This window comes from Schistocerca serialis, chromosome 6, assembly GCF_023864345.2.
Source record: "Schistocerca serialis cubense isolate TAMUIC-IGC-003099 chromosome 6, iqSchSeri2.2, whole genome shotgun sequence".
Lineage (NCBI taxonomy): Eukaryota > Metazoa > Arthropoda > Insecta > Orthoptera > Acrididae > Schistocerca > Schistocerca serialis.
Window position 1 is genome coordinate 480,687,993 of NC_064643.1, and position 23,290 is coordinate 480,711,282.

Consider the following 23,290-nt stretch of genomic DNA (forward strand, 5'->3'; position numbering starts at 1 on the left):
TTCTACATTGCCACACATAACTCATAGACATCCTTGATTATTCTGTGGCAGAGTAAAGGTTTATTTCATAAATATTTTAGGGCCATTTCATCTTTATTTGCCCCGTACAGCTGTTATGAGGGGGAAACTACGGTTCAGTGCGAGTTAAAATAGCACCAGCGGTACCGACGTCTTAGAGGAGTTGTCAGCGTACGAAAGCAGCTGCCCGTTGATTGGTTTTTTATCACCCACAACGTAAACACCGCTGGCGGCGTGGGCGTGTATTCCCCTCCCATCTGGGTGCTCCGACGTGCATTCCGGAGGCTGTCTGTCGGTTGATGGATGGCGCCAAGCGGGAAAAGGCAAACAGCTGCCGCCAGGCGAGTACCTCTGCAGCACCACGAAGCGTGGCGTCTGCTCCGAAAACGCCGCCTTGCAAATGTCGGAAACGTTTAAAGATGTTACATTTTTTACGGATATCATCAAAGTTAGGAACAATGGAACGCCGGTGTCGGAAAATGGTGCAAGACTCGACCATCGCTGACCATCCTGATAACGTGAGATTTGATTGGTTGCTTCAAGGTCACGCTAGCAGCGCCTTTATTCAGAGAACTACTGCTCGTTTACGCGGTTACTCGCACACCATACATCTCCATCTCCGACTACATCCATAATCTGCAAATCACTGTCAAGTGCGTGGCTGGGGTACTTCCCACTGTACTACAGATTAAGGTTTCCTTATGGAGCGCGAGGAAAAGTGACTGCTTAAATGCCTCTCAGCAAGCTTTAATTAGTTTAATCTTGTTCTTGCTGTCCTTACAAGTAGTCTTCGCGAGACAGTTTGCAACTGCCTTCAAGTGTCTGACAGCTCAGGTTTCATTGCATTTCTTTGAGACTCTCCTGTGGATCAAACAGACATATGACCATTGGTGTTGCCATTCTTTCTGTACCTTCATTACTTGCTGATTGTCCTATTTGATATCGATCCCAAGCACTTGAAGCCAGTTTCTGGACAGCATAACTAGCCGCAGAGCAGCCGAAATCCTCTCCGGGCAGCCATCTCAAGCGGCTCCAGCTATGCTACGCCACCGACTTCTGACCGCCATTGCTGCTGGATCCTGCTTACTATATCCCTCAGCTTTGCTAGACCGTGCTGTGTTCTTGTCTTTGTCAGAAATCCTGGAACGCAGGTGATGAACTCTGAAACGTTTCTTCGGTATCTGTGATACCGTGGTCTTCGTCATGCGGAAAACTCGGGACCTTTTCATGAGTTATAAAGTGTCACTGATTGCAACCTGTGATTGATGCTGAACTTACGCTATTTCCAGTGTCAGTTCCTTCTACTGAACTTACATTTTTGGGGAGTTTTTTTTCCGGATATAAGGATCCGGCGAATAAAGGTGTATTACACTTTTATGGCCAGTAAATAATGCAAAAGTAAAAGCATTTGTCTGATAAAGGTATGTCTCATTAAGATTTTTTTCCCCAAACTATCTGTGGATTTTAATACGTGACAAGGTAATGGATCATTGGATTTTATCAGTGGCGAAGGACATATTACGTGCACGTCTTTTTTACAGCTTTTTGGCCACTAACAACTGTCCACTTGTTAAAAACGTGATTAGTTTGCGGGTTTTGGGCATTGCTCATCATCAGACTACCATATGAATAATTTAATACAGATTGAGCACCAATGTCGTTACTGGACTCATGTAAAAGGATAATTTGCACTAAGTTCTTTTATGTGGTATTCTGATGGTAGGCTATGCCCGAAACGCATAAATGAATAAAGTTGGTTGTTATTAGCTACCAAAAAGCAGCGTAAACATGTGCTCGATATTTCACAAAATCGTCGCTAGCGTTCTGCGCGACTTTAAGGCGCAACTTCATCGAACCAGATATTTTTGTCGATGTAGCCAGACATTCGGAAGAAAACTGCCAATGCGTGTTCCCCGGGAATCTTCACAACAGTTTCGCTTGTGAGGACAGACATCAATCGAACCGCAAGATGTGTATGTCGATGTCCATGCTGATGACCATGCTATTGAGCAACCTAAATTCAACATCATCATCATCATCATCTATCATTATCATCACTATCCTTTTCTTGTGTGTAACGTTGTTGAAGATCAGCTCCACCGGCTTCGCCGGTTTGACGTGTTTTGGTGTGGTGTTATTTGGTTTTAGTGCTGTATTTACGCTTTTGGGGACAGGATCGTGAATTTTCGAATTTGGTTTTATATTTCCTCCATCCTCATCTAGCGTTGTTGTCACAAGCTCAATGTTCCCTTGGTTTGTGTTATATCTGAGACGACTTATTTGGATGTCCTAATCTTCTAGCATGGATCATTCCGACATCGTGTTTAGGAGTTATGCTCACATTTATTGAGTCCGGTAGTCTCTCGGACACTTCTGTGAGCAGAGAGGGGAAGGTTTGGAGGTGGAACAGATGGAGCAACAGCTTTGTTTTTTGTTTTTGTTTTTTTTTTATCCTGACGCAGGCAGGTGACGGGAATGAGGCTGTAGCAGATGGACGCGAATCGACGTGGAGCGAAATGTGCGCCCTGGTGCGGGGCAGAGGCAGGAGGCAGCGTAATGCAGCGCGTTCCAGCGTCGCCGCTCGCAGCGGCTGGCATGCGCCATGTTTCACACGCTGGCCTGCCCGCAACATTTCGTGGCGCGCCCCACTGCATTGCAGTCGCTGTTTTTTACCGGCTTCCTGCCGCATGCCCCCCCCCCCCCTCCCCCCAGCACACCACACCAGTCCTCTCTTCTCGTGGACGTTACGTACTTGTTGGTCCGCGGCGTTTAATCGCAGTGCGCCCGCAGTAATTTTCACTTTGTTGGTGGCGGTGGCAGCAGCAGGGTAGAGAGCGGAATAGAGGTAGTCATTACGCCGCTGTCCAGTATTTTGTTAATAACGTTAAATTTTCCCACTCCCAAATGGCACGCACATGCGGCAACAGTACATTCCGTGCACTTTGTCGCGTCACCCCCTCCCCTCCCCCCCAATCCCCTTTTCACGTCGCACCAAGTCCTCTGACGCCAAAAATGATTATGTACGCAGATTTCGCAGTCTGCACCCTACAGGCCAAATCATAAACCTTTGTTTGGAGTAAATACTCCCAGTTCTCTCTGCTGCTAATCGGTGAATTCGCCAGTGCAGCTGAGTTTTTTCAATAATCATTCGTCCACCTTCTGCATCCTCCCCCCCCCCTCCCCCTACCCTCCTCTCTCTCACACACACACATACACACACGGGCGCGCGCGCCCTCTCACGTACGAGGAGAGAGAGAGAGAGAGAGAGAGAGAGAGAGAGAGCAGACACAATTTTACAAGCACGTAAAATACTGGCACTACGTGTCGTCGCGTCAGCAATCATTTGCATGTCCCTTACGTGTTACGTAACGAAGGCTCTGAATATTTGATACCCCAGCATTGTTTTTCTACCGAACGTCAGCGTTGAAGATATAGGAGAAATCTGTCTCCCTGTTCAGTCCCGTTGCTGTGGAACGAGAGATACTATATGATAACAACTAATCAGTGTGATCCAACGGCCTAATGAACATCTTTCAATTGGAGTGAACATCTTTCAATTGGATACCACTTCGGCGACTATCCCAGTGCTTGTATCTGGGTAAAGGGACCCATCCAGTTAAACGTGCAATCTAACCACGTCTGTTTACTTATGATCCTTCGCATTATTGAAGGAAGGAAGATTAGGATTTTACATCCCGTCGACAACGAGGTTATTAGAGGCGGACCTTAAGCTTGGAGAGTGTCAGTGTCAGGGAAGAAAATCGGCCAAGCCAGCATTTGCCTGGAGTGATTTAGGAAAACCGCGCAAAACATAAATCAAGAAAGTGGAATGGCGATTTGATCCGTCATCCTCCCCCCTTCCGAATGCAAATCCAGTGTGGTAACCACTGCCCCACCTCTCGCTCTGTCGCATCATGGAGAGGTATGGTCTAAGCACGAACATAAGGACAGACTGAAAATTCCATACGTGAAATGTATTCGTAGTTGCGAATTTGAACAACCTTCAGCTGTATAATGGAATGACGACAGTAAAAATTTGTGTCCTACTGGGACTCGTAGCTGGATATCCGTTTTATCGGGACTGGTCGCCTTACCATTATTCTATCCGAGCACGCATCACGGCTAGGCCCAAACACTCAGGCTGTCCGAAGGAACATCACATCAGTCTTCTGAGCCATACATGCGTCACAATATCATATTTATCTGCCATCGAGCAAGCGACTTCCAATTAAACTGTCCCCCCTTGTACAGGAATATACATAATGGATGTATGGGTGCGGGTTGTAGACACATGGTTGACTACATACGGAAGTTTAGGTCTGGAAGTGAAGCGTGCTCGAATAGCGTAATGGTTAGGCAACAGCTCGCGATAAGCTCCAGTCAGCACAAATTTTCATTGTCGTCATTCCATTATAGGGCTGACAGTTGTCCGTATTCACGACTGTGAATACATTTCACGTATTTCACTGTAGTCGCCGCAGTCCCTGTTCCTTCGGTCATGCATGCGGTCCCAAGGAACATTGCATCATACTTCTGAAAAAGACAGGCACTGCAGTATCGTATGAAAATTCCATGATCCAACAGAAATTCCATCTCGCGACCTCCCAGTTTCTAGACACGCGCATTAGCAATAGATCACGAACCCCGACGGTGAAGTCAGAAGATTCTTCGAAACCTACAGCAGGGGACGTAGCGCTTCATTAAAACGAAGAGTATTTCGAACGAGGAATTTAATCACAAATTCACTCACCCTAGTTTGACTGCAAACTTCTTGCTTTGGCCTTACCGTGACTTAGTTATGTGAAACGCAAGTAATACGCACAACGCTTTTCCAAGGTTTAAAACATCTGTCATCAGGTGAATTTATGTGGATTAATATGGCATGTACAGGGTGTTTCAAAAATGACCGGTATATTTGAAACGGCAATAAAAACTAAATGAGCAGCGATAGAAATATACCGTTTGTTGCAATATGCTTGGGACAACAGTACATTTTCAGGCAGACAAACTTTCGAAATTACAGTAGTTACAATTTTCAACAACAGATGGCGCTGCAAGTGATGTGAAAGATATAGAAGACGACGCAGTCTGTGGGTGCGCCATTCTGTACGTCGTCTTTCTGCTGTAAGCGTGTGCTGTTCACAACGTGCAAGTGTGCTGTAGACAACATGGTTTATTCCTTAGAACAGAGGATTTTTCTGGTGTTGGAATTCCACTGCCTAGAACACAGTGTTGTTGCAACAAGACGAAGTTTTCAACGGAGGTTTAATGTAACCAAAGGACCGAAAAGCGATACAATAAAGGATCTGTTTGAAAAATTTCAACGGACTGGGAACGTGACGGATGAACGTGCTGGAAAGGTAGGGCGACCGCGTACGGCAACCACAGAGGGCAACGCGCAGCTAGTGCAGCAGGTGATCCAACAGCGGCCTCGGGTTTCTGTTCGCCGTGTTGCAGCTGCGGTCCAAATGACGCCAATGTCCACGTATCGTCTCATGCGCCAGAGTTTACACCTCTATCCATACAAAATTCAAACACGGCAACCCCTCAGCGCCGCTACCATTGCTGCACGAGAGACATTCGCTAACGATATAGTGCACAGGATTGATGACGGCGATATGCATGTGGGCAGCATTTGGTTTACTGACGAAGCTTATTTTTACCTGGACGGCTTCGTCAATAAACAGAACTGGCGCATATGGGGAACCGAAAAGCCCCATGTTGCAGTCCCATCGTCCCTGCATCCTCAAAAAGTACTGGTCTGGGCCGCCATTTCTTCCAAAGGAATCATTGGCCCATTTTTCAGATCCGAAACGATTACTGCATCACACTATCTGGACATTCTTCGTGAATTTGTGGCGGTACAAACTGCCTTAGACGACACTGCGAACACCTCGTGGTTTATGCAAGATGGTGCCCGGCCACATCGCACGGCCGACGTCTTTAATTTCCTGAATGAATATTTCGATGATCGTGTGATTGCTTTGGGCTATCCGAAACATACAGGAGGCGGCGTGGATTGGCCTCCCTATTCGCCAGACATGAACCCTTGTGACTTCTTTCTGTGGGGACACGTGAAAGACCAGGTGTACCGCCAGAATCCAGAAACAATTGAACAGCTGAAGCAGTAGATCTCATCTGCATGTGAAGCCATTCCGCCAGACACGTTGTCAAAGGTTTCGGGTAATTTCATTCAGAGACTACGCCATATTATTGCTACGCATGGTGGATATGTGGAAAATATCGTACTATAGAGTTTCCCAGACCGCAGCGCCATCTGTTGTTGAAAATTGTAACTACTGTAATTTCGAAAGTTTGTCTGCCTGAAAATGTACTGTTGTCCCAAGCATATTGCAACAAACGGTGTATTTCTATCGCTGCTCGTTTAGTTTTTATTGCCGTTTCAAATATACCGGTCATTTTTTAAACACCCTGTAAGTGTTGCGTCGCGACTTGGGAGTAACCTGCGTTTACTAGTCAGTGCCACGGTTCCTCCAAAGACGCAACACAACCCGTGCATACAACAATAATCAGCATAAATACACCCGATGATCCAGATGTAAACGTTCGAAACGCGCTGTGGAAATAAATAGGGACTGGCAACAATGAACTTGTTTTTTAGGGTTCCGTGCCTCAATCTGTAAAAACGAAACCGTTAATAGGATTGCTGTGTTGTCTGCCTGTCCGTCTGACTGTTAAGAAACGTTTTTCTCAGGAACGAGTACACGTAAGAAGTTCAAATTTATGTTGCGTATTAAGGTCTACGGTCCCTTGGCGGTATAAAAATTTTAAACTTATAATTAAATTGAGTCAAAAGATACGGCCATTTGTGTTAACATATTTGCCACTCGAAAACTCAGTCATCAAAACCTATAGGGTACTTCCCTTTGACCTAGAATTATGAAATTTGACAAGAAGCGTGGTTTCACTCTGCAAGTAAGGAGAAAATTCCGAAATTGTTGATTTGTAATTATATAATAAGAAAAAATATTCATTTTGTCAATTGTTAACCGACTTCGAACTTGAAATTAAAGCATTCTCGGACGTCTTAGAACCTTTGGGAAAGTTATTCTGCCGGTAGTAATGACGATATCAGGCAAAAGTCGTCAATATCCTCGATTACCGTAACGGATGACTGTCTGTATACATAATGAATTTGTACGGAGTCCTCAGTTCGCGAGTGCTGCTCGCACCTGGGATGGTTTTTCATTCGACATTACTTATCGAAGTGATCTCCGTAGAATTCGTGTCATACTGCACCCTTAATTTTACCAGATGTAACATTCGATACACTTCATTGTGGGGTAGCAAGTGGCATAATTAAAAAAAATTTGTTATCGCAGCTATCACTTAAGAATGGAACAATAGTCGAAATCACATTTCCGACTTACTCTGAGGTGACAAAAGTCATGGGATACCTCCTAGTATAGTGTTCGACCTCCTTTGGATTCAAATCGTTGGAAGTCCCCAGCAGAAATAATGAGCCATGCATGCTGCCTCTGTAGCCGTTAATAATTACGAAAGCGTTGTCGCTGCAGGATTTTGAGCACGGGTTGACTTCTCAATTATGTTCCATAAATGTTCTATCGGATTCATGTCGGGCAGTCTGGGTGACCAAATCATCCGCTCGAATTGTCCAGAGTGGTCTTCAGACCAACCGCGAACAATTGTGGCCCGGTGGCATGGCGCATTATCGTCCATATAAACTGCATCGTTATTTGTGAACATGAAGTCTCTAAGTAGCCGAACATAACCATTTACAGTTAATGATCGGTTCAGCTTTACTAGACGATCCAGTCCATTCCATTTAAACACATCCCACAATTATGAAGCCACCACCAGCTTGCACAGTGCCTTGTTGACGTCTTGGGTCCATGGCTTCGGGGAGTCTGCGCCACACTCGAACCGTCAGCTCTTACCAACTGAAATCGGAACTCGTCTGATCAGGCCTCGGTTTTCCAGTCGTCTAGGGTCCAGTCGATACGGTCACGAGTCCAAGAGAGGTACTGCGGGCGATGTTGCCTGCTGCCATAGCCCACTGACGCAAAATTTTGCCGCCGCACTGTCGTCGTACGTCCCACCTTGATTTCTGTGGTTATTTCACGCAGTGTTGCTTGTCTGTTAGCTCTGACAAATCTAAACGCCGCTGCTCCCGGTCGTTAAGTGAAGGCTATCGGCCACAGCGTTGTTCGTGGTGAGAGGTAATGCCTGGCGCACTCTTGGCACTGTGGCTTTCGGAATATTGAGTTCCCTTTTGCAAAATAAAATGTCTCGTGCGTCAAACTCCAAATACCATCCGCGTTCAAAGTCTGTTAATACCCGTTATGCGGTCATAATCACGCCTGGAACCTTTATACATGAATCACCTGAATATAAATGACACATCCGGCAATGCATTGCCATTGTATGTTTTGTGTACGCGATAATACTGCTACTTGTTGTATATCTGCATATCGCTATCCCATGACTTTTGTCACCTCAGTGTAATACGTCTGATAAAACTTCATGGCGAAAATACTATAATTTCTGAAAAGATAAAGTGATTTGCCCACTAGATATCTCAAGATCGCTAGATCTGTAACCGGACACGTGAACGGAGAGCGGCTCGCGGTGGAATCAGTGGTCGGCCGCCCCGACTGCAGCCCCAGCCGGCCCGTGCCTTGCGCCGCACGGGCGGTGTGGCTCTCTGGTGAACATTGCTGGCGCTGAGTGACGGGCGCATTTAATTAGACGCGGCCGGGCTCTCGCCTCAGGATTAGCCTGGCGCTGCAGGCGCCGCGCAACGGCCTCCTCCGTTTCAATTACACGGCCCGCGCGTTTCCCCGGCTCTCGAGCTTCTCGTAGCAGTAGGTGTCGGATGGAAAGTACGAAAGCAGCGACTCACGGACAAGTGAGAAACTTACTCTAAACCTCCGTTGCTCGTCGTCCACAAGATTTTCCCGTTCTATTTTGTCTGAGGGGGCTCGACTGAGTTCGCACCATTTTCAGTACCTTTTCGTTAACTCTCCCTCCATTAGTTTCAGTCATCATCGACTTTCAGTTGCGCAACTTGCATTGTTCATGAAACGTTACTGTAGCCTAGACGACACCAGTCATCCGCGCGAGGACTACTGGTACAATTTGAAACAAAGTAACACTTGTTACTGCACTGCTCTCATAGGTTCAATACAACTTTCATGTGCGTAATATTAGTCGGATCTAAACTACAGTTAATTTGCTTTTTACCTAGAATGCTTACCTACGAAAGGTAAAAAAAAAAAGACACCTAGAGCAGAATTTAGCAGACGTAGTGATGTATGGCTGGAATGGTTGCAAGAGCTGAGTGACGAAGTTCCTTACAGCCATATTGCTGAACAAAGATTGTGTAAGTGAAAGCAGCGATAATTCAGGAACAGAACAAGAAGTGTCACAAAATGACGAATTTGAATCAGAGGAAGAAGCAGTTCAAGAGGACATATTTCTGTTATGAAAAGACGAAGCACCTAAAGGGAGAAAAAGTAAAAATCCTACCAATGTTAAAATAAGAGTTTGTAATGTTATTACGTATTTACCTGTAACATCTATGTGGTTCAAATGGCTCTAAGCACTATGGGACTTAACATCTGACGTCATCAGTCCCCTAAACTTAGAACTACTTAAACCTAACTAACCTAAGGACATCACACACATCTATGCCCGAGGCAGGATTCGAACCTGCGGCCGTAGCGGTCGCGCGGTTCCAGACTGAAGCGTCTAGAACCGTTCGGCCACACCGGCCGGCTCAGAAACATAGACGTGCCAAATCGGATGTTTCTTTTTGATGCATCCTGTACATTGGAACTAGTATATTTTTCTGAAGACTTACGTATTGATCACTTTTCCGAACCTAAGCGGGTACTGTGGCCATTGTCATCGCGACAGTATCCCAAGTTCGTTTTCCTGATTTCCAAACACATTTTCTAGGCGTCTTCATACCCTAGTATCTGGAACAATACCAAGCGGCTGCAACAGCCCGTTTTCAGTCAGACGTTTTTCAGAAATATAATAGGCCAGAGATTATAGTGAAGACTTTGGTCACTTTTGCCGACGAGTAGTGTTGTGGCTTATCGCAGTCGGAGGCTGTGACGGCATTAGTGATCCACAGAAGAAACTATCAAACTGAAATAAATGACAAGGAACTACATTTGTACACCAAAATACGTTGTTTAAAAATTGGTATTGCAAAAAATGCAGGTGAAGTAACAAGAATACTATAAATGACTTACATTAAACGATTCATAAAATAACGAATAACCTTCATGTCAATCTCACTGACATCAACGGCGATGTATATTGGAAATAGTGAGACTTCTAATTATGGGCAGAGCAAAAAATATGCGATTCTCATTTTCTCCGTCGTGGCCACATTACTGCAATTCGCCTACCAATCTCACTATTAATTGGTAACCTACATAATTTATTATGGTATTTTTAATTTATAACAGTAGTGGCAATTTGAGACACGATCAAAAATATTTACTGTTTTAAATGTCCCGTTCCTTTTACTGATCGCGTTGTATTACAACAGGTTTAATTTGATTTCATATTTCTTGCTACAAAAATGTACATTTGAAGATGACTGTCTCTATAATACACATTCACGAATCCATGTTACTTCCGCCCGACATTTATACCGTACCAGCGCGTCGGTGCTAGTTGCGCACACTTTCGAGTTGTCAGCATTGGAAGACACATTGTAAAATTTTCCCCGTCTCACTTCTGTTAATCTTGCAGTGGTCGTTGTACATGCTACTCTGCCCGTGACGTAAGCGGGAAATGTTACTTAGCTCACGGCCGAAATCATTAAAAAAAAGTTCAAATCTGTGTGAAACCTTACGGGACTTAACTGCTAAGGTCAGCAGTCCCTAAGCTTACACAGTACTTAACTTAAATTATCCTAAGGACAAACACACACACCCATGCCCGAGGGGGACTCGAACCTCCGCCGGGGCCAGCCGCACAGTCCATGACTGCAGCCCTTAAACCGCTCGGCTAATCCCGCGCGGCCCGAAATCATCAATCTCAATTAAAATTAAGCACATCTCAAAATATTACTGTTTCTGTAAGTATATTTGTTTGTTGCTGAGCAAGAGAAATACGCTCTTAAGAAGCTCTTAAAGTTACTTGTCGTTTTTGGATTCTGCTGTTAGTTGCTACTCGCATGTTAATAAAAAACACTGCGTGCACACTTGATTCGGACGCACGCAGCTCGCAGTTTGACGACCACTGACTGAAAACTCTAATCCGGTGTATATATATATATATATATATATATATATATATATATATATATATATATATATATATATATATATATACACACGCTCCTTGGCTTTCTTTAAAGTTGAAGTCTGCCAGAAACTTTCAGTTGTACAGCACGTTTTCGTAACTAATCTTTTATCCGAAAAAGAAGTTATGTGAAAAGCCCCCTCTCCCGTGTTCCTAATTGTTTTCCATAGTCAGTACTCTTCTGTATTCTTCCTTTTCTCATTGTCACTTATGGAAGATTGTTTCAATTGAATCATTTGAAATGTTACGGCATTTGGGACCATGCAGTACGTAGAGGGCACAACTGGCGACCTGCGGGATATTCAGCATTCTCCTTCTCCTCCGAGTGCACGGTGGTGTGTAGGAGACGGTCGATCGCCGCAGAAGTAATAGCAACGGCAGTGCGGCGGAGGTTCCGTTATTAGACCGCCGCGCCGGGCGGCGGTAGCATCAGATAGCGGCGAGCTGCGCGCCCGTGATTAACAGTGGCGTAGTTCTAATTGAATACCGCGCTGGCAACTCATCCATTACTTTAAACTATGAACACGTGGCGGGCGCCTGCTCTGCTCTGCACCGCGCGCATTCCTCGGCCCGACCCCTCGCCGGACGCCGAGATGTATGGCCGGCTCCCAGCGCTTCCGCACCGTGCCGACGTCCAATAACACGAGCGTCAGCCTTGCGGGCTACACTACCTCTGGCCCGCTCCGCCACCTTGCGAGACGGGACTGAGGAGCGGCGGCGAGCCAAGGCGACCGTGTTATTTGTTTCCGTAGGAATGTGTTGTTAACATTTCACTTACCACAACGGGAAAAAGTAGGCGCTTGTAGATTTCAATATTTTGGACCTTTTATTTTTCCTTTCGTGAGTTTGTTCAATACGAATTTGGGAAGCATCATTTATGTAAATGTGAAGCGATGTTTGTACGCAAGACACTTCACAAATAAGTTAAAACACTCCTGTTCGGAAAGAGGGCGGTTGAAACCCGTATTTTCGCTAATCGCTCGAAGTGAACGCAAGGCTGGTCCCTTTGAAAAGGACACGGACGAATTTCTGCCCCAACCCTGGTCAGAACTTGTGCTCCGTCTCCAACGACCTCGACATCAAAGGGATGTTAAATCCAAACCTTGCTTTTAATTTTAGAAACTCTCCTTGCGGAAAATCGACAAAAGCAATCTCTGAAACGCATTCGATACTGTACAACTCTGCCTACTGATGACAAAAGAAGGAAGATGGAAGGTTAGAGTTTAGCATCCAATCGATAACAAGATCTTTAGAGACGAAAGACAAGTTCGGATTATGGAAGTTTGGAACGAAATCGGGCGTGCACTTTCAAAGGAACCATCCCGGCATTTTCTTTAAGTAAGGCTACGCTGTACCAAAACTACGGTTCGGTAGTTTTGGTGCACTATATAAATGACGTAGTAAATGGTAGGATTACAGGTAATATTAGTAGGGAAAGAAAGATAAATGAATGTATAAGAGAGAAACAGAGAGCCGACGACTTATCATTTTTTTTCCACATCACTCATTATTAGTCCATTGTGTATTTTGTATCCTTAAAGTAAATAAATTACATTTTGTAAGTAATAAAAATTTGTTGATCGAGGAACTACTTCTTTTATGCAACCAAAGCAATAACTTTTGATGCAAGTACAGTTTACAATATATACTGTGTCGTTGTATTCAATAGAACGTTCTTCACCGCTCTCAAATTCAAGAGTTTCCTGTTATTATTGATAAATGCAAAGGTTGCTTCCGAATAAAGAAACATGTTTTATATAAGTTCAGCGAAGAATTGAAGCTATGTTTCATGTATTTTTGTTTTGCGTTTTTTTTTTAATTTACCCTTTTGTTGAGGAAATTGCTTTTTCTAGCGCTGTACGATAAATTTATATCGTTTTCTTCGCATACGTAAAGAAAGCGATCGTTATGAGGCACTAGAAAAACTACCGCAGTCTGCTCTTGCTTACGATAGTCCATTGTACTTTTACAACTCCAACCTTAAGCGATTTGGGGAAATCACGGAAAACCTGAATTTGGGTGGTGGATGGCCGCCCGGGACTCTGAACAACATACCATCATATGAAGAACATTCGCAAATGTAACTGGCTCTAAGAATATCGGACAGACCGAAACTAATACTTATCCAGGACAGCGAATATTATTTTTATTACTATTTAATATTAAAAAAGGTATAGGAAGCCCCCAGAAACGGCCGTTCGAGTTTTATTGTTCTCTATTCGGACACGCACAAATAACTGTAACTAAATTCAGAACGACAATCACAAAAAGCCCATTTGATTAAATGAATGGCAGCTAGCCTTAAATCGGCATAAACAGAAGAATAAATAAACTTTCGTTACTGTCTGTATTCTGTTTCTTCCCTTCCTGTCCTTGGGACATGACTACTTTTTTTACATCGAGATAATCAGTCACCAGTGTTGACTAGCTCAGTTTAGCCTGCTGACACAAAAAGGAAAAAAAATTCTTAAGAAGCATTTCCTACAGTGCGTTAAGAATTCCATAAAAATGCAGTTAGACCTGTAAGTAATGGAAATATTTATTTCCAGTGAAGTTACATTTCACCATTAAGTGGCTCATCTTTTGAAGGGGAGTACAACGCATGATGTCGTCGTATGATCACATAATTTCTAAAGCATGTGTTGTCTGTCGACAGAATGTTTATTAATCAGTCCCATCACTTTTTATTTGTCGCATACATGACAGTCGTTTAAAGCACGGCAGACAGTAGCTGCTGCACTGCTACAGCGCCACCTGTGCTGAAACATGAAACTGTTCTGGCAATAAATATCTCCCACTAAGAGTCGACAATATTCTCTGAAGCTGAGTAGGAGGTGCGGCGTCGAAATTAAATGCTTCCGTTATTAAAACATGTCATTAACGTTCATCGTTTTAACGGCAGAAATGTTCGAATAACTGATTTTTCACTTTATCTGTTTCGACAGTACAAGAATAGTCATAAAGTGACATCAGCATACAAAGTAAAAATAAAACAACTGACAATTACAGCAGTTACAAAAATTAAGTTTGTGTATATTTCTAGCTGTCGTGAGTAGAGTGGGCAGTACTTTAGAACATCAGATCAACACAGACACTTTAGTCCACAAAAAGCCGTCGAAGAATTACATACAGTATGACAAATTACTGGGTGCGTAACTTATTTACGTATTCCCAACAGACTGACGACCTTTTTTTCCGCACGATATTTCGACCGTCCCGGAACTAGGAGCGGTGGAGCTGTGCGCGCGCGTTTCTTGGTCACCGGTCACAATGTGAAAAATCGTTGTCTCGCGCATACATACTGCAGTGTTCGATTTGCGCCAGAAACCTCTACCACAGTACTCTTCACAGTGAGCATGATACGTAATACATGACATAACAAATGTGTTTGATCATGACTCACGGCCGCAATTAGCTAATAGCAGGATTTTAATATAGCACAATACGGCCTACAACGGACAATGTAGTCTTTTATTAAACACTTACAGGCTGTAGATCCCCATGGAAGCAAAAAGATTCCGTTTCAGTCACGAAAATTAATTATTTTCAAAAGATAATTGCTATTATGACAATTTTCTAAGACTCCATTTATTATATAAGTTATCGATATTTACTTTTTCTCAGTTAGTTGCGTTAGTGCAGTGGAGGTTACAGGTTCGTCAGATAGTCCATACAATACACACACATGTTGCGCTGATGATAAAAGTGAGACATATACGTAACGAATGCTAAATATCTCAAGAAAACATCTTCTCCAAATTGTAGGTAATAACTGCATTAGTCCAGAAACTGCGTCATTACTCGCTTCGAGTCAGATAAGTGAGTTAACTGACAGCACGACACGGCAGTTAACTACACAAGGGCTATATAGTGCTGCACACAGTATTATTATTCTTACTATTATTACTATTAGTAGTTGTGGTCAGACACAAAGTATTAACACCCTGTAGTATTCCAATTTCTGCTAATTCAGAAGTAAGGAATGCAGCAGTCAAGTGGTTTACGAATACACAGCTAGTATGTTTTGTATTAAGTGTCTGCCCAACACTGTGGATAGTTAGCTTTCTTATCTGAGAAGAACAGGTGAGTAGCGCTTACGGTGCACCATGAATTCCTTCGTCATTCATTCACACACACACAAACACAAACTAAATATCACTCATCTGTCTTCATTTTAAAAATAGAAGTGTTCCTAGAAAAGTCTTTCATTCTATAGTTTAGTTAGGTGCCAAAGTTGGTGATAATGTGGGGGAGGGAGGGGCAACAGACGGTAGAGGGGTGGGGGGAGAGGGCGGGGGTACTAGCTAATGTCTGATTGCACTCAGGGGTAGTGGCCTCAGAAAGGTTGAGAATCACTGATCTAGACAGATGTAGACCGCACTTGGTGCTAACATAGTTATATAGTATTTGTAACAGACTGATTATTATTGGGAAACACGAGGAGAGTTGCAATGTACATTAGCGGGACACCTGTCTTCAACAGTAAAGCAAAATAGATGCCTGAAGTATAACCGCTCCAATAATAAGCCAACAGTCGTGTTGAGGTTTAAGCAGTTTGCGGCACGTAAAGTAGAGAACTTGTCTAGCCGCGAAAATATTGTCTTTAAAAATGGCATGATCAACTCGGTCGTAAATCCGGTACCATTCCATCAGTCGTAATACACAGGAATCATAAATCATACTCCAACTGAAATGAGATGAATACAACAGCCAAGACATGTCCTGTCAAGATGGAGTGTCCCCGCGTGGTTATCGTAATAGGAGATATGTGGGCATAGCTCTCCTCCTCAATGTAGGAGCCGTGACTATCCTGGAATGTTTTGGGCTGAAGAAATTAAATGCTGCTACTGTTCCGTCGCCGAAGCGCCGCGCAGTAATCTGACTATTCCTCTCATCTCCAAAACCGCATCGGCAGCAAAACGTTATCTTCCATACTCGTATAAAAAGTGCGCCTCACTACCAAGAAGGAAAAAAAGGGAAAAAGCGCCAGTTGCCAGCACTCTCGCTTCCCGCGGCAGTGGAGAAGCGCGGAGCACGTTATCTTGTCTCCGCAGGCCACAGACCGCGGGCGACCGTGTGGAGAGATTCTGTAGGGAGGGGGAGAGTGTGTGGCCTGATCGTCTCCAGGGAGCGGCGCGCAAAAAGTGGGGGCAGCCAATTTTCCCCGCTTCGCCTCCGCTCTTCGCATTCTTGGCCCTGTCCTAGCTTCGCAAACTGCTTCTTTTGGACCTGCCATCTCTTTACTTACTTACGGCACTTCGTTACGTGTACCGTCTAGCTCATTTCGCAGTCACTAATCGGACACAAGACAACCACACCGTGAAAGAACACAAATACGGAACTACACAGTCATGTGTTCGGCAGTTTCCTAGCACGTTGTTCATCTACAATTTCCCAGCTCATGTGTTGTCATTTTTTTCCGCTCACCTTCAGTACAGCATGCAGTATTTGTGATGATTTCATTAAGTGCCATTACCTAAATGGCCTTTCAATCCCAACTCTCTTCATTCAGCCTTGTTCAAAGAGCTGTGTCCAGCTATTTTGTTAATCTTAAGTGGATGATGTATTTCATATTTAAACAACCATTCGAGTTTTGTTCCAGAGCTGATGTTAAATTAACTGGATGACGTGGTACATATTTTCCACAATCATTCCAATTTCGTTCCAGCCATCCAAGACAAAGTATAGAAATAAATTTACAAAAAGTAACGTAAAAGACTTTTCTTTCTATGGAGTGGACAAATGTTAATGATCGTTTCTTCGGCGTTTTCAATCAGTGCTAAGGCTGCAAATACACTGCAGTGGGCACTCTCTCTACTGGCGCTGTGCCCTGCGTGCATTTGCAGCCTTAGCACTGATTGAAAACGCCAAAGAAGCGATCATTAACATTTGTCCACTGCATTGAAAATGGTGCACAACTGGGTTAATATTCGATCGATAATGTATATCTGAAACACACTGACTGATCATCTACAATGAGACGAAACAAACCTTAACTTCCCTTTTTTATATCTTTAGATAAGGTGCTCATTGATGCCACAACGGTTTCAATCTTTTTATTTGCCCATCCTCACTAGCAGTACATTAATTTGAACTTGCCACTACACGTAAGCTCGGTTGTGCGCTCATGGCTGTAATTTTAATCCCCTTTTAAACTTCTCGTAAATATATTTGCCTCGAATATATTTTTGTAAAGCTGAACGGTGAATTTAAAAAATGACAATTCACAAAAAATTCGCTTATCCAAGATATCGACTCCCTTTTCTAGCCTATCACAACTAAAGCTTACAGGACGAATTTAGGAAACATCGCTCTTACGAAGATCAGCTTCCCCTTTTCTTGCGCGATAACCTGTGAACCATGGATGAAGAGCAACAGGCGTATTTCATATCCCAACATTTCGGCAAGCGTTTTACACTGTTCCACGCTGGAGACTCAACGAAGGTCCGTTGGTACAGAATAATTATTCTCAGATATGTGAGTGGCTCGTAGATTTTTCAAACAGTGGAACCAAGTACGTTGTCCTGGACGGCGAGTGTTCATAAGAGACAAGTGTATTGTTAGGAATGCCCCCATGGAAGTGTGATATGATTGCTCTTTTTTACTGTAAACGTAAACGACCTTAGACATAGGGTGAAGAAGTACGGGAAAGTGTCGTCGAGTGCCGATGATGACTGCGAATTTCTATTTTGTGTGTTGAATGGCAGCTTGCACTGAATTTAGCAAAACGTAAGTTAATCTAGATGAGTAATGTTCGAATTGAATATTACTGGTGTGCTGCTCGACACAGTCATGTCTGATAAATGTCTAGGCGTAATGTTGCAGAGCGATGTGAAATGGAACGAGCTCGTAAGGAAGTTAGTAGGGCAGGCGAGTGATCGTCTTCGATATGTCGGGAAAAAAAAGCTCTGAGCACTATAGGACTTAACTTCTGAGGTCATCAGTCCCCTAGAATTTAGAACTACTTAAACCTGACTAACCTAAGGACGGCCGGCTCTACTAAAGTGTAGCCGGCCAGTGTGGCCGAGCGGTTCTAGGCGCTTCAGTCTGGAACCGCGCGACCACTACGGTCGCAGGTTCGAATCCTGCCTCGGGCGTGGATGTGTGTGATGTCCTTAGGTTAGTTAGGTTTAAGTAGTTCTAAGTTCTAGGGGACTGATGACAGATGTTAAGTCCCATAGTGCTCAGAGCCATTTGAACCATTTGAACGAAAGTGTAGCTCGTCCGTAAATAACACCGCATATGGAACCCTTCTTCAGTTCAAATTAAAATTTAAAACAGTCTTGATCGCAATCTTGTTAATTTTTTTTTAGTGAGTGATCGGTGACAGGTCTCAGCAGTTATACGAGCGTCGAGGGTCGACGGGTCATCTAGCAGTGTCCATCCACCGCTCCGGAGTCTGAAGATGACTCTTTCATAGAGTCGAAACCGGTCACTCACTCCAATAAAGAAAAATATTTTAACAAGATTGCGATCAAGACTGTTTTAAATTTTAATTTTAACTACTTTTAAGATAGCTGAATATGTTCTGAAAAATTTCAAAACTCATCTTCAGTTCAGCTCCAGTGTTTAGGATTCACACCACGTCGCATTAAAGGAAGACATCGAAGCTGTTGAGGGGTGCAGCTGGATTTGGTATCACTAACTTCGATCAGGACGGAAACATTAAGAAGATGCTTCGCGAATTCAAATGAGGATTGCTGGAGAAAGACACAAAGGATTTACATACATTGACTGCGAGTGGGCATTGATTTAAATCACTGGGAAAAGTCGAAAATTTGTGCCGAACCGGGTTTCGAACACAGGTCTCTCGCAGATGCGCTGATCACTTCGCTAACCGCGTTCATCGCAACTACGCGGACTATCATAGCACTCCTCCCGTAAGACCCAAATTCTCAACTTACCCATACATTACTATTGTAGTGTCCCTTTTCCGCTATCCTCATTACTCGCGGCATTTCTCCGATTCCCGTACGAGTCCGAGCATCTGCACTAAAGAGATCATTGGCCGTCCTCGCATATACATGTAGTTGAGACAGTTTAAGAAATAGGAATCTGCGACACAATGCAGAACGATCCTATCCCCTCAACGTACATCTAGCGTAAGAAACGCAAAGGCAACATAGAAGGAACCAGGGGTCAGAGAGTCGTTTTTTCCTCGCTACGCTTGCGGGCGGAAAAAGAAAGGGATTGAATCAATGGTACAAGTGACCCTCCACCGTGCATCCTGTGGTGGCTTACGTAGTACGTACGCAGATGTATGTGAACGTGGTCGCACGGTCGACGCAAACTTGTCAATGCAGCACGGATCCTCCACATATACGGAGACGGAATACGGAGTGCCCCAGCGGTCATGCTGATAGCCACGCGTTGCAAAATTCACCAAGAAAAAATAGTTATAATAATAAAAAAGCTAATAGTCAGCTGCTATGATAACGGTCGCTCGTGCGAATAGCCGGAGCTTTGCAAGTTGACATCTGGATATCTGCCACTGGCGCCTGAAAGCAGTAGTTAACGGTAGTATTTTGTAGAGCTGCTCATGATTGGCATGCCAGTGAAAGCACTACAATTTGTAACACCACCTTGTGCCGGTAGCTCTGATTCTGGTTTTTAGGTGAACCACACACATGAGCCACATACATTGTTGTCTGCAAAAGGTTAATTGCTTCCGGCACAATTATGAGTGTTAATCTATTAAAATCTTCCCGGGAATACACGTGGAGGTAGCGGACATTCCATTCTTTTTATAAAGGATACCATGTCCACTATAAACGTACACGTTCTCTAGAATTCCAGTGCCTATTGAAGACACTTCTCCTTCAGGAATGTAGTTTTGCTGCAGGAAATTTGAATTATTCTGAAACCTTCAAGATCTACTAACAAACGAGCTAGGTCTTGCACAAATACATTGGGATAATATCATGTACAAATATCAGGAATTTTGTGGGAAATGAACCTACAGAAAATCAAGCCTGCAGTAGGACAAGAGTTAGGGTTGTTAGTAGTGGAACAATTTGTATACAGTCAAAAGACTGTCTCCGAGCAGATACTCCCACATCATCATATCAAGAGCGTCTGAGAAGGTGGTTGCGTGCCCCCCCCCCCCCCCCCCTCATTCTCCGTTTATTTCCCGCCTTTATTCGGGGCTACTTTGGCATCTCTCGCTAATTAGTTACTTCCACTCTCTTCTGACGACGCATTTATTGCCGAAGTAAATGCATTTATTTTTCCTTTCGTAATGGTGGACATTCATTCCAGCGAAATTTCATTTCTTCGTGTCACCAAATTATATCTTTCAGACCGTGAATAGACGGTTTTTGAAATGTCCGTCGTGGTAAGATACTCAGGTTTGCAAGCAAATGGTTCATACATTATTTCGGGATGGGCGGTATATAATCTAAGCGCATTTTCGTGCAATTCTGAGCGTTAGAGCTCACACATTTCCCTTTTTAGGAAACTGGCACGATTCCTCTTGATGCTCAGGACGCCAGCACGAATTTGAAAACCCGTATTGTCGCAGGCCGGCGGTGGTGACTGTGGCTCGCGACAGGTGCCCGAGGCTCCAGCACCCACCAAAGAGGGCCAGCGGGCCAGAGACCACTGCCGCCGTCGCCGCAGCGGTGCGGAGTGCGGCCTATCGATTGCGGCTACGTGCCGGGCGCCCCCAGCTTCCGCAGGTGTCGCCGTCGCCGGAGGAAATGAGGCGCTACGAGTATGCAGCGTCACGTCCGCAGCTCTTGCGCGCTGCCTGTACCTGGAGGGAATTGCGTCGCGCGTGCAGAATATCCTGCGACCAGAAATCTTAGCTTGTTTGTGCAAAATTAAATTATTGTAATCTGAACAGGCGACGAGGAGCATATCTGTTTAGAACTTGGTCTAGCGTCTTCACAACTTCGGCTGCCCACCGACTGCCGAGAGTGCGCGATCTCATCTGTAGCTGTTTGTTTACTGCGCGCAGGGGTCAGGGTCGAGGCCGAAGCCACCGGCCCGCGGCGTGTGCACGCGATACCGCTGTACTCGCTCCTTTTCCTGCTCTCATGGCCTAATTTTGGTCGCTATCTCGCTGGGCGGTGAGCTGTAACTAGCCCTCCGTGTTTATTACAGTCAGCAAGTTCATTCACAGAGAGAAGCAGCTTACGGGTCCACAGGATGGATCGAATGGGTTAGAATGTGACTTGCTGTCGAATGACTGTGTTGCACAACGCTTTAGCTTGGAAGCGATCTTAAGGAAAGATGGAACATTACGGTTGAACGTCCCTTCGACATCGAGGTCATCCGAAGAGGTGCGTACGCTCGGTATGTTTCAAGTATGGGGAAGAAACCGACTGCCCCATTTCTGAAGGAACCACCCCGACATTTTCGGGTGCGATTTAGGGAAACCACGGAAAACCAAAATATGACTGGCCAGACGCGGATTCGAACCGTCGTCCTCCGGAAAGCCAGTCCTGATACCTAACCAATATGTAACCTTGCTCGGTAGCAGACGGTCATAGTCAGGACATCTTAATGAGACAGGGTGGGGCTATTCACCAATAGAATGCTCGTGAAATGGAGGAATTGCCGTACCTTGGACGGAAGACAAAACAACACGAACGAAGCACGGAGGACATAAAAAGTAGACTAGCACGGGCAGAGAGAGCATTCCTGGAGAAAAGAAGTCTACTAGTATCGAATATCAGGTTTAATTTGAGGAAGAGATTTTTAAGAATGTACATTTCGAGCACAGCATTATATGCAAGTGAAACATGGACTCGGGAAGAAGAGATTAGGAGAATTTGAGAAGTGGTGCTACAGAAGGATGTTGAAAGACATTTTTCTTCGAACAATCGGCGAGTAAAGAAACACGTGGAAAATATTGAGAAGAAGAATTTACAGGATGATAGGACAAGCATTGAGAAGTCAAGGAGTAACTTCCGTGGTGGTAGATGGAACTGCACAAGGTAAAAATTGAAGGGAAGACAGAGAATGGAACATACGCAACAAATACCTGAGGACGTTTGGTGTAAGGGCTACCGTGAGAGGTTGGCACGGGAGAGGAATTCATATTGAGGCACATCAAACCAGCCAGAAGAATAAAACAAAGAAAAGAAAAAAGGAAGAAGCGTGACTCCTGATGCATTACACTGCTAGAGAACTAGGGGCTGAAGATGTTGAGTGAAGCGCTGTTTGAGGACTTGACTTTTCTGTTACAGCTCACTGTTTCGCCCGCCACAGAGCGGAATATTGTTTTGAAAGCAGCCTTTGTACGACGGAGATTTTCCGTAATTTATCTTTCATGCAGAGGATCAAATCCTATTGTCGTAGTAGGATAGTTTGCATCAGTAGAAACGTAGTGTTGGTGTACTGACAATGACGCGCTGTATTTTTTCGTTAAGTGTACTCAGATGTGTCAGTTAGTGAAACGCTGTTAGTGACGGGACGGAGACTTTTCCCGCTCAAAATGTGGTAAGATGCTTTGAAAGGACATGTCCACATGCCCTCTACTCTGAGAATCCCGCAGGAGGTCGAACGTACATGTGCATCGACACCGTAGGTGGTGGATTCATTGTTCGTCGAGGCGAATCAATTATATGAATGCGTGATGTCTGTTCTTTCGGACATGTTCGTGAAAACAGACACCGCGCGTTCCTATGAAAACTAATATTTCGTATTCACATTCAAAAATCAAATGGCTCCAAGCACTATGGGACTTAATATCTGAGGTCATCAGTCCCCTAGACTTAGAACTGCTTAAACCTAACTAACCTAAGGACATCACACACACACATGCCCGAGGCAGCATTCGAACCCGCGACCGTAGCAGCCGCGTGGTTCGGGACTGAAGCACCTAGAACCACTCGGCCACAGCGGCCGGCGTGTTCACATTCACTGACAAGTGAATTGTCAACTCTCATTCTAGCCTACAGCTACGTTACGGATGAGCCTGTCATCACAACCTACATTGAAGAAAGCAATACAGGCACGA

At 44.4% G+C, this 23,290-nt stretch overlaps 2 protein-coding genes across 2 annotated transcripts in view; one reads left to right on the plus strand and one right to left on the minus strand.

Moving 5' to 3' along the window:
- The window catches only part of LOC126484617 (mediator of RNA polymerase II transcription subunit 20), a 602,543-nt gene that overhangs the window by 73,973 nt on the left and 505,280 nt on the right, over nt 1-23,290 (plus strand). The gene's annotated exons all lie outside the window — the stretch shown is intronic.
- LOC126484616 (facilitated trehalose transporter Tret1-2 homolog) overlaps nt 1-23,290 on the minus strand; it is a 402,424-nt gene that overhangs the window by 46,958 nt on the left and 332,176 nt on the right. The window lies entirely within an intron of this gene.